Here is a 14073-nt window from a genome sequence, read left to right as displayed (position 1 = left end):
AAAGAATACCAGAGAAGAAGGCAGGAGCTTAGTAGCATGAGTTGTGAGAAAAGGGTGAGACTTGCGGATGTTGTACAGTTGATAATGGCAGGAGCGAGATGTGGAAGAAATGTGTTGGCAAAACCCAGTCCTGGCAGTAGGAGATAGAGCAATAGAAGGTGGGGGGGATAGAAGAGGGAAAGAGTAGAAGGGGGTGGTTGAAGCAGGGAAGATGATAACCTTGATTTTAGAAGGATTCAGATGAATATAATGGGATGCCATCCAAGATTGGATGGCAAGAAGACAGGCAGAGGGATTGAACGGTACGTATGAAGAAAAGGAAAGTAAGATTTGAGAGCCATCTGCATAGAGATGGTGGGAGACTCCAAATGAAGAAATAATGAAATCTAGATGAGTCCGATATAGGGAGAAAAGAAAAGGGCCTACGACGGAAAATACAATAAATAAGTGGAAAGGAAGGGGACAATTGGTGAGGCAGGATACAGAGAAGGTACCTGCTGAAAGATAATAAGCAAACCACAGAAACCAAGATTGTGGTGAGAGTACAGAAGAATAGGAGCATTCCACAGTGTTGAAAGCATCCGAGAGATCAAGGAGGACAAGACGAAAACAGATCTTAGAGTAACACACAGTAAAGAGAGAGTTGGATACAGCAGGAAGAGCTGTTTCCATGGAATGTAGAGGTCGTAAACTCGATTGATGAGGGGAAATAAGCGCATTAGAAATTATATGAGGAGAGATCTGGGAGTAAACTATGGCTCCAGGTGTTTAGAGAGAAAAGGCAGACGAGAGATAGGACAGAAGGTAGCTGGAGAGGAAGGGTCCAAGGAAGGATTTTTGTGGATCGCTAAGATAGATGATTAAAGGAATAAGGAAATACAGCATTTGAGAGTGAAGAGTTGAAAAGAGCTGTGTGAAACGGAATGAGAAGGGGATTAACTGAAGGAACAAGAGAGGAAAGGAAAGGGGTGGTAGAGTGGTTCTTGACCACCCTTTGATAAGGCCCAATTATTGGCCTTGTCACACTAGTTACACTCTAGGAAACATTTAAGGAGTACACAATGGGTAGTATACAGTGGTGTGGAAGGAATGATTATCAAAATGGTGAAGCATGAATTGTTCTCCTTATGGACCCTTGATAATGAGCATGCCAGAACAGAGACCCTGATCTCGTATATTCTCTACAACCAAACCTGGACTATATCTGGCCTGTGGCAGATCAAAAGGGTCATATCCCTTTGTTAACCTGGTTTAGCAAGGAGATTTTGCCAGGGTCAAATCAAGGTAGGACTCTGGCATGGCTTCTTCATTAAGACCAACGGTGCTCTTATCATGGATATCCCAAACATGCAGAGTTTGCTGTGTAGATAGCTGATAAAGAGATCAACAGGGTGTTCAAGTCCTTTCATAGAGAGCTGTATGCTGACAGTGATTTCTTATCTCATACAGTATACCCTGGAAGTCTCTCAGTTTGCCATGTCATGAAGAGCTGAATACTCCTTTCACTGTGCATTGACATCCTTCCAAGAACCAAGATTAACAGGTGTGATGGAGGTCTCTAAGAAGTGCACTCCCTGCTATCTCTGTACCTGCTGTGGTTGTGGGGGAGGTGAATCAGTTTTGTGTACTTCCTGCGGAGGTGCAGACAGGGTAGGGCCTGAGCAGGCCAGGCCCACCCAAAACCTGTAAATGCCCACTCAGTAGTGCTGAGTGGGCATTTACAGATATTAATGTCACTGCTATGGGACCAACTACCTTAGCTTCAGTCCCTACCTGTTAGACAATCCTGGCTACGCCTCTGACTTCCTGATGGCTTGAGTGAGACGATAATCACACTGCTAGTAAAGTCAAACTGTGACCCCCGAAGGCATGTGGTCTTTAGAGACCCTGATCGATGATCAATGTAGATGCTAATGTTTCTCCCCATATTCTGGTGAGCCAGATGCTGAAATATGCTGCCATTTTTGCACAACCCCGAGACCAAGTTAGGGTTTATACCTGGCAGATCCAGCACAATGAATTGTCCCTGTCTATTCTACATCCTCACTCAAACCCATCATACAGTGGTTGCTGCATTTGTTGACTCAGAGAAAGCATTTGATTCTGTGTCCTGAAGGTACATGCTCATGGTCATGGGTAAAATGTGGGGCTGAGGGTTACTTCTCAGACTCCATGTTCTTTTTCTACTCCTGCCCTAGACAAAGAGTATTTGGTGCTGGGCATTCTTGTGCATGTTTCCCATTGTGATCAGTACCAAGCAGGGATCCCACCTCTGTTTGCTCTTCTTTACCTCACACAGGGGATTGATGAAAAACTCCTCTCATAACCTAGCCCCAATTACACAGGCAATGGCAAGAATTGGGGACTATTTCAGCCTGCAGATGAACTGCTCCAAATCACATTGTATTCCCTTGACCATCTCCATAGATGCCTTGCTGAGTTGGAGCATTACAGGTAGATTGGGCCTCTATTACCGGCTTAGGGATTTGGGTTTGTGCTGGAGCCATTCCGCATCAGCGTGGGAACCACAGGGCCATGCCTGGTGGCCTGCCTCTCCCCTACAAGCGGCTGGTGAGCTGGGCATGGCTACGATTCGACATAGTGGTTAACCTCAGTAGCACTACCCCACAGCGCTCATTTCGAGTCGAGTCGCGATCCATCAAGAGGTTCCTCTAGGGACACATGGTCGTGCAGGTGAGATTCAGGAGAGAAGGAAGGTGGATGGTATCTAACAGTTACACTCCATATGGGCTTAAACTCGCAGGTGAATCTATGTATGGTTTACTTTGAGGATCCTGTGGTGAGTCAGAAGAAGGAGTGACTTAATTTGGGCATTTGCATGACTTATTGTGAAATTAAAAGGAAAATAAAAGAACTCCTCGCTAGCCCTAAGCTAGGTGTTATGCCTACCTAACAAACTAACTCAGGAGTTCGTCTGCTGTTGTTGAGTCTCCAAAAAGAATCACTGTCCTCTGTTGAATTCTAATCTGCTCTGTCCCTATCACCATTCCAAACCGACGAGGGTACAGGAGAATGACTCCCTTCTCCTGTACTTTGCTCTTAGCAAAAGGCACTTCAATAATTAATCTTTAAGTAGTTTCTAGTCACTACTTTGATCAGTTCATAATATTTGACTTTAACATTGACTTTAGCACTGGGTTTTTCTTTCCTGAAATGCCTTTCCTCTTCCTCTTCATTCAATATATTCTTTATTCCCTAGGATATAGCGCCCAATTCCTTTCGTTGCTGAGCCAGCCAATAACACTCTTGTCCACCTTCTCAGTATCTTACCACTCACTCTTATCACAATGTATGTTTCTTCAAACACATGTAATCAGTAATATTGCACACTTGACCTTCTCACATCAATTTTACTGGGACAAGTATGATTCTGGTGCTCATCATCTTCGAAATCCCTTAAGTGTCTCCCACTGTCCCCGTTACTTGCTCTCCAGGGGTTTGACGTCGCCAGACCTGCTCACAGGATTGGAGCTCCTCTTTTTCTGGTCAGGACAGCTTCCCTGTTTTCTTCGACTCTCTCGGTTTCTTGGCATCCGCTCGGCGGTGCCCAAGTACCAGCGACCTCGGCGCAGTTAGCAGACTGCACAGTCCACCCTTCTAGGATCACACCACCTCTCACGACTGACCCTCGAGGTTGGGGTTTCCTAACCCTTGCAGGTTTGAAGCTCCCGTGTTTCTCCTTCCCGGAGATGACTCTCCAATAGAAGTCCTTCATCTATGTTTATGTCACTTGGCTGGGCCCTCCCCAGTGGAGGATTATAGTTCTCTTACTCTTTCCAATGAGTGATCGGCATCACTCGCTCATTCTTCCTCTTCACAGTACCAATACTATTTATTTCTTAAGGTTGATTCATAAACCTTAGGTCACAATAACAAACAGTAATTTGATCTTCTTGGCCCTTTGTGAGCCTTGAGGCTGTTGATGGTCCCAGAGTGAGTAACTCAGGGAGTTCCTTGGTGTAACAGGAGTCCTTCTCCCCAAGGGGGGAGTCTCTCCCGGTGAAGTCCTGCTTGCCTGTACCCCTAGGCAGGGTATCCCGTAGTGGGCTCACTTCCCTAAGCCTCCCAGGGAAAGGCTCCCCCCTGGGAGAAGTGACTGAATCTTGTGATTCGTCACAATGCCTTCTGAGCAATCAACCTCCAGTTGGGGTGCCACACCACTGCCAGAACTGCTCTCAGCACCTGCTCTTAACAGGTTAGCCCCACCACCTCACCCCTATACCCAAAGTGGCTGGAATTGTTGAGCATGAGTGGTCCCATTTTGAAAATGCTCCTGCCCCAAGGGTAACACACCAGAAGAGCTTAACAGAGCTTACACTATGTAGATCATTGGTGCCACCGGGCCTAGTCTTTCACATGGCCAAGGGCAACAAGAGACAATCTAAATTGTCTTTTTCAAATAAAGACTTTCCTGATGCACCCAGATAGAAGACTCACACCTCCAAGATGACTTCAGCAGGAGAATATAATGGGTCATTGGTGGCCATGGAATCCTCAGTGCCTGAGGTTCTGGTGAATGCACAGCAAGGGGACCAGTCCGAATTGTCCACCATCCTTACCCAAATGACACAGTAAATTCAACAAAGGATTGAGAAGTAAAGCAGACGTATATCTGAGGTAGAGCATCAAGTAGGTTTCCTGAAAGACAGCAGTTCAGAGGTGAGCCACGTCATAAAAGCACTGCAACAGGAGGTGAATGAGATCCAAGCCAAGAATTAATAATGTACGGGTGGTCTGCATACCTGAATCTATTCCGGCGAGCAACATGTAAATCTTTATCGAGACGTTTGTTAGGGAAGCGCTCTGTGACCCCCAACTATCTACACAGTTCTTGGTGGCGAGGGCACATTGAGTAGCCAGTCCAAATCCTCCACCTGCTCAAAATGCCTGCCAAATGATTGTCAGACTGTTGAACAACAGAAATCAAGATCTGATTCTACAGCGAGTACGCAAATTAGGTGAATTAAACTATCGAGAGGCTAGAATCTCCTTTTACCCAGACTTTACATCATCCATCCAAAAGGCCTGACTATCATTCACCTCTGTAAAGCTCAAATTGTGGGACAAAGGCTTGAAATATGCGCTATTGTACGCGTCCAATGTTCTTATCATTCAAAACAATAAAACACACTTATTTACTGGCCCGAAAGGAAACACCCTCTTATCTGGACTCCCTCCCAGCCTTTTAAAATACCAGAGCCCCTGAGTTGAGCTGGATCTGGGAGTTGTGAGGTAGGCATGGTACCAAGAGTTAGACACAGACACAAAGATACAAGTTTCAACACCTTTATAAGTTCTGAATGGGGTTGGAGACTTCCTAACTGGCACTATACCTATAACGGGAGTAATCTCGACCATCAAAGGAAAAATAACATAGTCAATGTCAGTCAGTCAAAATAAGAAAAGTCCATGTCAGAAACCAATGCTTGCCTTCACGCTTTTACAATAGCTAAGTGTGGGAAAATGTATCAAAACAAAAAAGTATATCAAAAGAAAGTCAGAATGGCAATGGAGTTGGTTCACAACTCCCTTCCCCAAGTTCAAGTCACTGGGGTTCTTTAAGAGTTCCTTTCGGTAGGCCAGTTCACACAAGTCTTCCAGGCTTCTCTAGCAATAGGTTGGAAAGCATGGAAGGGTGCAGAGGTGCGCCTTTGGTGGAGAGACCTCCAAAAGTGGACGCTTGCTGAAACCTCAGTGTAGCAAGATGCGGCCTGCCACTGCCAGCGATCACAAAATATGGACTTAGATTCGTGGAAGCATATGGTGCAGGAATTGTGGGCTTCGGCACATGACAATGCCTGCGGTGCCAGTAGTACTCAGGCACAATTAATGGACTAATGGGAAGAGAAGGTGAGGGAAAGTAGGGCGTACAGTGTAGTAAAATGCATATGGAATAGGCTGGGTTGAGGGTGAGGGGGTATGGGGGTGTGTGGTTATGCACACACAATCTGCTGTACATTGTCATGTAATGTTATGTGAGTCTGTAAGTTACACTGTTGTTATCAAACCAATAAAAACGTTATGTTAAAAAAAGGCTTTCAGTCTTCCCTCGCCTGATTCAGTTTCGATTTAATACAACACAGTTCTCTCAGGCTTCCCTCGCCTGATTCACCAACAGATCAATATAAAACAGTTCACTCTAGCTTCCCTCGTCTGATTCACCATCAGCTCAATGTAACACAGTTCTGGTATAACGATATTTCAGGGTGACTCTTTCACCATAGGACCCTCAGGTTTCCCCTACCTGAGTCTGGACCTTTCTTTACTTTAGACAACGATTCAAAACAGTTTTACAAAAGGCCCCTCAGGCTTCCCTCACCTGCGTTCAGACCTCTGTGTGCTTTACCTTCTTTCAATTCGTATTTCACTCCAAAGGATTCCCTTCCCCAATCTTCTAGGTTGCCGGTTCACTTTCACGTCGAAGACTTTCGAAACTGCATTGAATTACTCAGTCCTTTGCATGACCACTTTGACACAATGCATCTTGCTAATCGTAGTTTGAGATTATTTCACAGTTCACAGTGATTTTCGATGTGTTTCGTTCTGCAGGACCACTCTGTTACATTGTACTTCTTAACAATCAAGTCTTTCTCTACACGTGTCTGCCGTCACACGCATAACCTTGCTTGCAACTTGGTTATCATTCATGTCTTCACAAACCGGGCTCTCCTTTCATCCACCGGCTGTGATTGCTTTCAAAGCACCCTACACTGCTTTCAGGTCCGAGGTCAGGCTCCCTTCCTCCTGCCCCTTGGACCATCTCAGACACTCTCATTGTTTTGCGGGAAACTAGAAACCTTTAGGTACATCAAAGAAAGGATTCCTCCAGCTTTTTGGCTTTCCTCTCGGAACCCTTTCGGCTTCTTGGAGACAGCTTCCTCGCCTGGCTTTCGCTTGCTCTCCTCTGCAGTCTGCTAGCCCCTCTGCCTCCCGTTCTCCTCAGCCTGGTTCCCAACAGCCCTTGCTCAGCTGTTCCTTCTCGTACCCATCCTCGTTCTCTGTGTGCTTCTTTGCTCCACCTCTTATACTCTGTTTGCCCGTCAATGTGTTTCAGGTGTGTATAATTGTGTCTGAGTGCCTGACCCTGCCTGGCCTCATTAGTGGGACAGGGCCATTGCATCTTACTAGCAGTGCTCTTCCTAATCCCAGTCTTCTTCTTCTGCGTCTCAATAGTCAGGTTGTCAGAGAGAGAATGGGATTTGTGGGAGTTGTAGTATCCCATAAATGCAGAGGGGATATTGGGTAGATAGCTGTCAGGAAATGGGAGATACCATTTATCGCCTTTGGCTGCCTCTTCCCCACTTCCAAGGACCCCCTACCCAGGTGATCCTCCCTCGCTTGCCCGGCCCCAGGGTTGGGACCCAATAGCAATGGCCCTTCCCTGTCCAGCTGAGTAAGCAACCCCCAGGGACTGGGCAGTGAAACACCCTTAGGTTTTTCACAGAGTAGAATATGTGAATGTGCCCTCAACACCTTGACAGATGGGTATAATATAATGATGTAAGTTGAATAAACAGTGTCCCTGATGTCCCCACAATATTACGGTTTAACTCTTCCTTTTCATTGCACCTTTGACTCTATCACAAGGATGCCTTCTGGGGTATCGTCCCCCAGCATATGCTTAAGGATATAACATCTAAGTCAAGTGACGATTCTGGAGCTCATCCCCTGCCGACTCAAAGTGGGGGCAAATAGGATGAGCGCCTCGACATTGCCCTTGGGCAGTTGCTCAAGGTTTGATGTTGGGGTTTGTTTGATGGCATGGGTTGGTGTTATCACTGCTTGTTGTGGTCTGGAAATAAGGTTGGGGGAGGGAATGGCTCGGCTCCCAGGGACAAGGCAAAGCTTAAAATTACTTCATATCACAGCACAGGATTATCCACAACATGCAGCCTTTTTAGTGCAACTAACTTCACATCATGACCGTCACTTAACCACCACTAACGAGATACCCCAATTCCCCCCTCCTGGATGTGTGTATGTTATTAAATTGGAATGTTAAGGGTCTCGATATGCCTATAAAGGCTCACAGGGTACAATCCTACTACGAACGACACAAGGCGAAAATATTCCTACTGCAATAAACACAGCTCTCAGGCCAGGAAACTGAGTCCCTTGCTAAACTTTCGGGCTCCTCCAGATTTTGACATCCTTCTCTTCTAATTCACGTGGAGTCCTCACCTTAATTCATAAGTCCCTTAAATTCAAAGTACATAGTCATGATCGAGATCTTAGGGCCGCTAATTGATAGTCACAGGCACACTTGCCCACACTAAATTGACCATTGTCAATAGATATGCCACGAATATTGATTACCTTACATTTCATAATCTCCTGCTTGATAAATGTCAGTCAGTCTGGTATTTTGTTTATTTGTATAGCGCTCCAAGCACGTAGGCATATGGGTGCATTTCTTACATAGCAGTTTCATAGGTATAATGATAAATGTCACAAATTACAGAATGTATTTACATAGAGAGAAAAAAAGCACAGTAATACACAGAATGCACATAATTTACAGGGGTACATTTGTTATACATTAAAAGAGAAGCATTCGCCTGGGATTGGATATTTACGTAGTTGCGGGCAAGTCGAGTGGTCGTGCGTCTAGGGTTCTTGAGCAAGGAGCCAGGTTTTGGCATTACTTCTGAATGGGTGGTAGGCTTGTTCAGTTCTGAGTGGTACTACGAATTTTAAAGTATGTGCCATATTGTAGTGTATTGGATTCTATGAATTGTTTGCACTCTGGGTTATCATTATTCACTTTTACAGAGAGTTGCGTTTTGATTGGTATTTTTAATCTGGAATATTATATTTTATAAGCAACAGTGAGCAGTCATTTTATTCCATAATTTGGCTGCAAGGACAGGGAAGCTACTCCCTCCTGCCTTTTGTAGCTTGAAGCCAGGTACTTTAAGGCAGTGTGCTTGTGCCGATCTCAGAGGGCGGTAAGACGTCTTGCGTGTGAAGCTTTTGGTTAGGTAGCTGGGTACTAGGTTAATGAGACATTTGTGGGTAAATGAAAGGGTTTTATAGGCAATCCTTTGCTTAATCGAAAGCCAATTCAGGTTGCGTCTTACATCGGAAATACAATGCGATCTGGGAATATTCAATGCTGACGTGATGGCATTATTTTGCAGACCTTGCATCTTTCTCAGGTTCTGTTGACCGCTTCCCAGGTAGAGAGCGTTACAATAGTATAGCCTGGAGAGTACTAGAGCTCTGGCTATGGAAATACAGTTGGTTGTAGAGAGAAATGGTCTGCAGGCCGTGATTAATTTGCATGTGTATGCTGTAGAGGAGGCCGAAGCTTTAACCTGCCTTGATAGGTTTAGAGAAGAGTTTTCACATTTTGGACACCTTGATGGAACTGCCATCAATATTAAAAGTTTGAATTGTTTGCCTAATTTGTTAAGTTTAAGCTTGAAGCCTAAGAGGAGAAGCTCTGTCTTCTAGTCATTAATACATAGACCATGTTTGGCCATCCAGGCTTGAATGATATTGTAGATGTTGTTAAGTACTTTGGTGCCTGTGTCATAGTCTCCAGTGACAGGGATGAGTATCTGGGGGTCATTAGAGTAATTAGTGTAGGTGACACCCAGATTGTCCACGTCATCGAACAGGGGCTTTGTAAATAAATTGTATAGGGTAGGGGAAACGCACACGTGACAAGTGCAGGGTTGGCCGAGGCTGCTGGAAAACAACTCTCATTGATTGATTGTCTAAACATGACTGTATCCACGTGGTGGCTCTGTTGGAGAAGAGTGCTGGTGATGTTAGGTGCAAGCAGAGTATTTTGTGGTCTATTAGGTCAAACGCAGCTGAGATATCTAGTAGAAGGAGGACGGCAACTTTACCTTTGTCTTTTAACTCCTCGATTTGAGTCTTTACGTCAATTAGGGCTTTAAATGCTCTTGAATCTGCAGATAAGCTGCTCTATCAATGATTCTGAGGAGAAATGGGACCGTAGTGATGGGTCTATAGTTCCTGGGGATGTTGGGGTCAATAGTTGGCTTCTTGAGTAACGGGAGGACCCATGTGTCTTTAAGGTTGTTGGGAACAATGCCTGTTTTGAATGAGGTGTTGATTAGTGTGGTGATCAGTCAGTCAGTCAGTGAATATGTTTATTCGAATCAAATAAACCATCAAACACATACAAAGTACAAAAACACAATACATAATAAAATAAAATGACTGCCCACTGTTGCTTATAAAATACAATATTCCAGATTAAAAATACCAATCAAAACGCAACTCTCTGTAAAACTGAATAATTATAACCCAGAGTGCAAACAATTCATAGAAGCCAATACAATACAATTTGGCGCATACTTTAAAATTCATAGGTTATAAACATTCATAAGAATTGATGAGGAGGGAAAGAGAACCACAAAATACCCCCAGTTCATTAGGGCCAATACTCCTTCAAGTTTTCCAGTAGGTGGCTATTCTTTTCAGAACATTTGGGTTAACAGCCCCTTTCTTTGAAACATGGCTCTTTTTAAAAAATGATAGTAGTGCCCAAGCTGTCAGAACAGAATATGTTGTCAAAAGAAAAAGAACTGCCAGCCTATAGGTGCGAATGTTAGCTGACCTAAGGACCGGCAGTAGGGTTGACCGTCTGATACTTTTATAGGCTGGGCAGAACATTAAAAGATGATCCATGTCCTCTCTAGCAGCACCACACGCTGGGCTGCTCGCCACGTCAGGGTACCCACTCCATTTAGCTGTGGTTCCCCTCAGCTGCAGGTAATCAAATCTAGTGCAGGTGATCAGCCAGTGTTCTCTCTTAGTAGAACCTCAAATTAAATAGCACTGGATCTCCTTCACCCGGCTGATCACTGCATGTCCTTTGTGTGAATTGGTTGCAAACTCCATTAAATCCCTTTTCATCATGAATGCTACTCCCAGGCTGCTTTCATAGGATCTCATTTGGCCTTTGGTTAACAGGTTATCTGTGGGTGAAAGTACCCGGATGTTTCCGCAGGACAAAGCTTCATCAATATAGTAGAGCCACTGGATTTTCCTCCAATTATCCCTTGCCATTAAAGAGTAATGATGAAGTTGCATGGGGCAGTGTATTGATTCGCCGAATACAGAAGGTTATTGGCGCCAGGGCCCATTAGTCCTCTCAGTATTCCATTCTCAATTCCCTATGAATAGAGATACAGTGGGTGGATCCCGGGAGACCCAATAGCCTTCTGAAAAATGTATTCTCCTTCACTTAAATATCAGGAGCTTTCTAAAAACCCCATAGTGGTGCTCCATATAAGGTCACTGCTTTCATCTGGTCAGAGTAGATTTTTAAGACAACATCCAGCAGTTGTCCCTGGCAGCAGGACAAAAAACGAGAGAACCCTCCCACTTGTTGACTTAACTTAGCTGATTGTTTCTTGATATGCACATTACCCTTGCTTGTCTCTGAGAATCTAACCCCCAGATTGTCAAATTCCTTGATTCTGGGTATTATCTCCCCATTGCAAAGCACTGGATGCTTCTTCGCAGAACCTCTTTCGTCCCATGCATCCCATTACTGCAGATTTCTTGGTGTTAATTTTGAGCCTCAGATTTTCCATAAAGGCTGTGTAAGAATAGATCAGCAAACGGAGAACCCTTTGAGTGCTGGCAATTAGCACAGCACCATCTGCATGTGCCAGGACTGGAAAAGCCCTGCTCCCCAGATGCGGATAATCCACCTTGTGTCCACCAGAGCCTTTAGGAGCCCATACATATAAAGGGTGAAATGGATCAAGGCAAAGACACACCCCTGCCAGGCCCCACAAATGACCCTAAAGCACACAGTCCAGTGTACCCCCGAACCGCTGCGCACACAAGCCTTGTTCTCCCTATGCAGTTCTTGTAACACCACCAAGATGGCCTCTGGACAACGCATGGAGCTGAGCACTACCCACAACCTTGATCTTTCCACTTTGTTGAAGGGATCTATCCACTTTGTTGAAGGCTGTTCTCAGATCCATGAATGCAAGATACACTCCCTCCTCCCCTACAGAAAACTGAGTTGGAAACAAGTAGGTATAGATTGAGGCTCTGTTCCATAACACCCACCTCGGGACGAAAGCCAAGCCGGACATCAGAGAGGACCACCCTTCCAATAACTAGGTCGCAATCTGCCCCGGCAGAACCCTTCCAAAGATTTTAAAAGAGGTGTCCAGTAGCCAGATGGATCTGTAGGAAATAGAACTTGCTGGGTCCCCTTCCTTAAAGATGGGAAAAATAATAGCCGATTTCCACGAGGGTGATATGAGCCTGTATCCATGCATTGAACACCTTGGTCAACAAAGGAGCCCAAAAATCCAAATGATCCTGAGAAAGGTCTGAGGGGATCGCATCAGGGCCCTTTACTCGATTACGAGCTTGTTGAGCGATGGCCGGAGACACACCCTCTAGCCTAAACTGTAGTGGAGGGTACCTTCTTCCAAGGCTTCCCGCTTGAAACCCACCACCAAACAGATTGCCAAAATACCCCACCCATGCTGCTTCTTCCACATGCGTACAGCTGGACCTCTGCATTTTAACAGTGGATGGGCCCCCTTTCACAAATTCCCAAAAAGCTTTCTGGTCATTGCACCTTTTGGCATCTAAGACGCCCTCCCAAGCTTCCCAAGCTTCCTCTTCAATTTCAGTTTTTCTTCTCTTTAACTCCCCACGATAGTGCACTCTGGCCTGAGCAATCTCCCGCTTGTACTGATCGGTGCTTTCAAGGCCGTTAGGAGTGCTTCTTGGCATTGGTACAGGCCTCATCAAACTGCTCTCTTTTATGTGGCTTCATGTTCTTTTTACAATGTATCATAAATCCCTTGGCCAAAGCCCCCCGTAGCTTCGTGAACCGTTCAACTACCTGCCCAGGGGTTGCAATGCTGTTCAAATATCATATATAAGGAATAGGTTCTCTGACAAAGTGTGTAAGTGTAGGTTGGAGTCCTGTATTCTTTCCCATTTAATTTTCCTAATTGGGGTTGGTTTTACCAAGGACACAAGGGTGTCTTGGAGCTTAACCTCCCTACCATGCCATTCAGATTCAGACAGATTGGGTGATGCTCACTACTGACATCCATAAGCACTTCAAAACCCACAATCCTGTCCTACAATTCTAGGGAGATGCAAAAATAGTCAATGGTCGACTAACCTTGGGGATTATTGAAGCTAAGGTTACCCGGTATATCGGGCGCTATGCGTCCGTTTGCCATGCTCAGCCCCCATTCTATGAGTCATAAACACATTTGGAGACCTTTTGTACACACCAGTCCATCTTTCATCGTGGGCAAGGAAATGTTCAGTGTCCAGTCCTCCAGTGAATCTAATAGATTCTTTGGCAGACCTACAACCAATTTGACGTTAAAATCTCCTCCCCATATGCATTTCTCGTTACGATTCCTCCTGTTAGAAATAACTCATCAATAAAGGCCTTGACCTTGGCTAACCTGTATGCCTCAGCCTTATGTGGGCTGTTATACAGGTTCAAAATTATTAACAAGTCCCCCCCGGGGTGAAATACAGAGCACCTGTAGGTAGTCCATGTTAGTCTCCAGTACCCTAACCCTACAGGTTAGGGAGGCCTTAATCAAAATGGCCAGACCACCATAACATCTTCCTCTAGCATTTCATTTCACTGAGATCCCCTACAATGTGGAGCCAACTATCAGGGGGGTCTTTAAGGCTCAGGTCTTTTGCAGGAGAATGACATTGTGGGTTTTTGAAAAACTCCACAGTGCTTTCCCCTTTGAACCTTCGAATTTCCCCCTGGCCTCGGCTATATTCCAGGATAGCCAGCTAGCCACCAAAGGGGCTGCTTTAGATAACAATTAGATAACATTTGTCCCCCAATCTCAGGACCCAGGGCCCCCCTCCCTTCTCAACCCTCCCGGTCGACTGTGCTGGGCCGGTCAGCAGTACGTTGCTACAGATCTTCACAAGTGGTCAGTGCCTCATACCGATTAGCTAGCTCAACCCAATAGTATGTGCCCCTCCCTTCTGTGCGTTCAATATTTCTAAATTAGTGTTTGCCCTCCAACCCAAGGAGAATCTGTGGCC

Source organism: Ambystoma mexicanum, chromosome 13 (genome assembly GCF_040938575.1).
Source record: "Ambystoma mexicanum isolate Mex_15411 chromosome 13, UKY_AmexF1_1, whole genome shotgun sequence".
Classification (NCBI taxonomy): domain Eukaryota; kingdom Metazoa; phylum Chordata; class Amphibia; order Caudata; family Ambystomatidae; genus Ambystoma; species Ambystoma mexicanum.
This window is presented reverse-complemented; position numbering follows the sequence as displayed.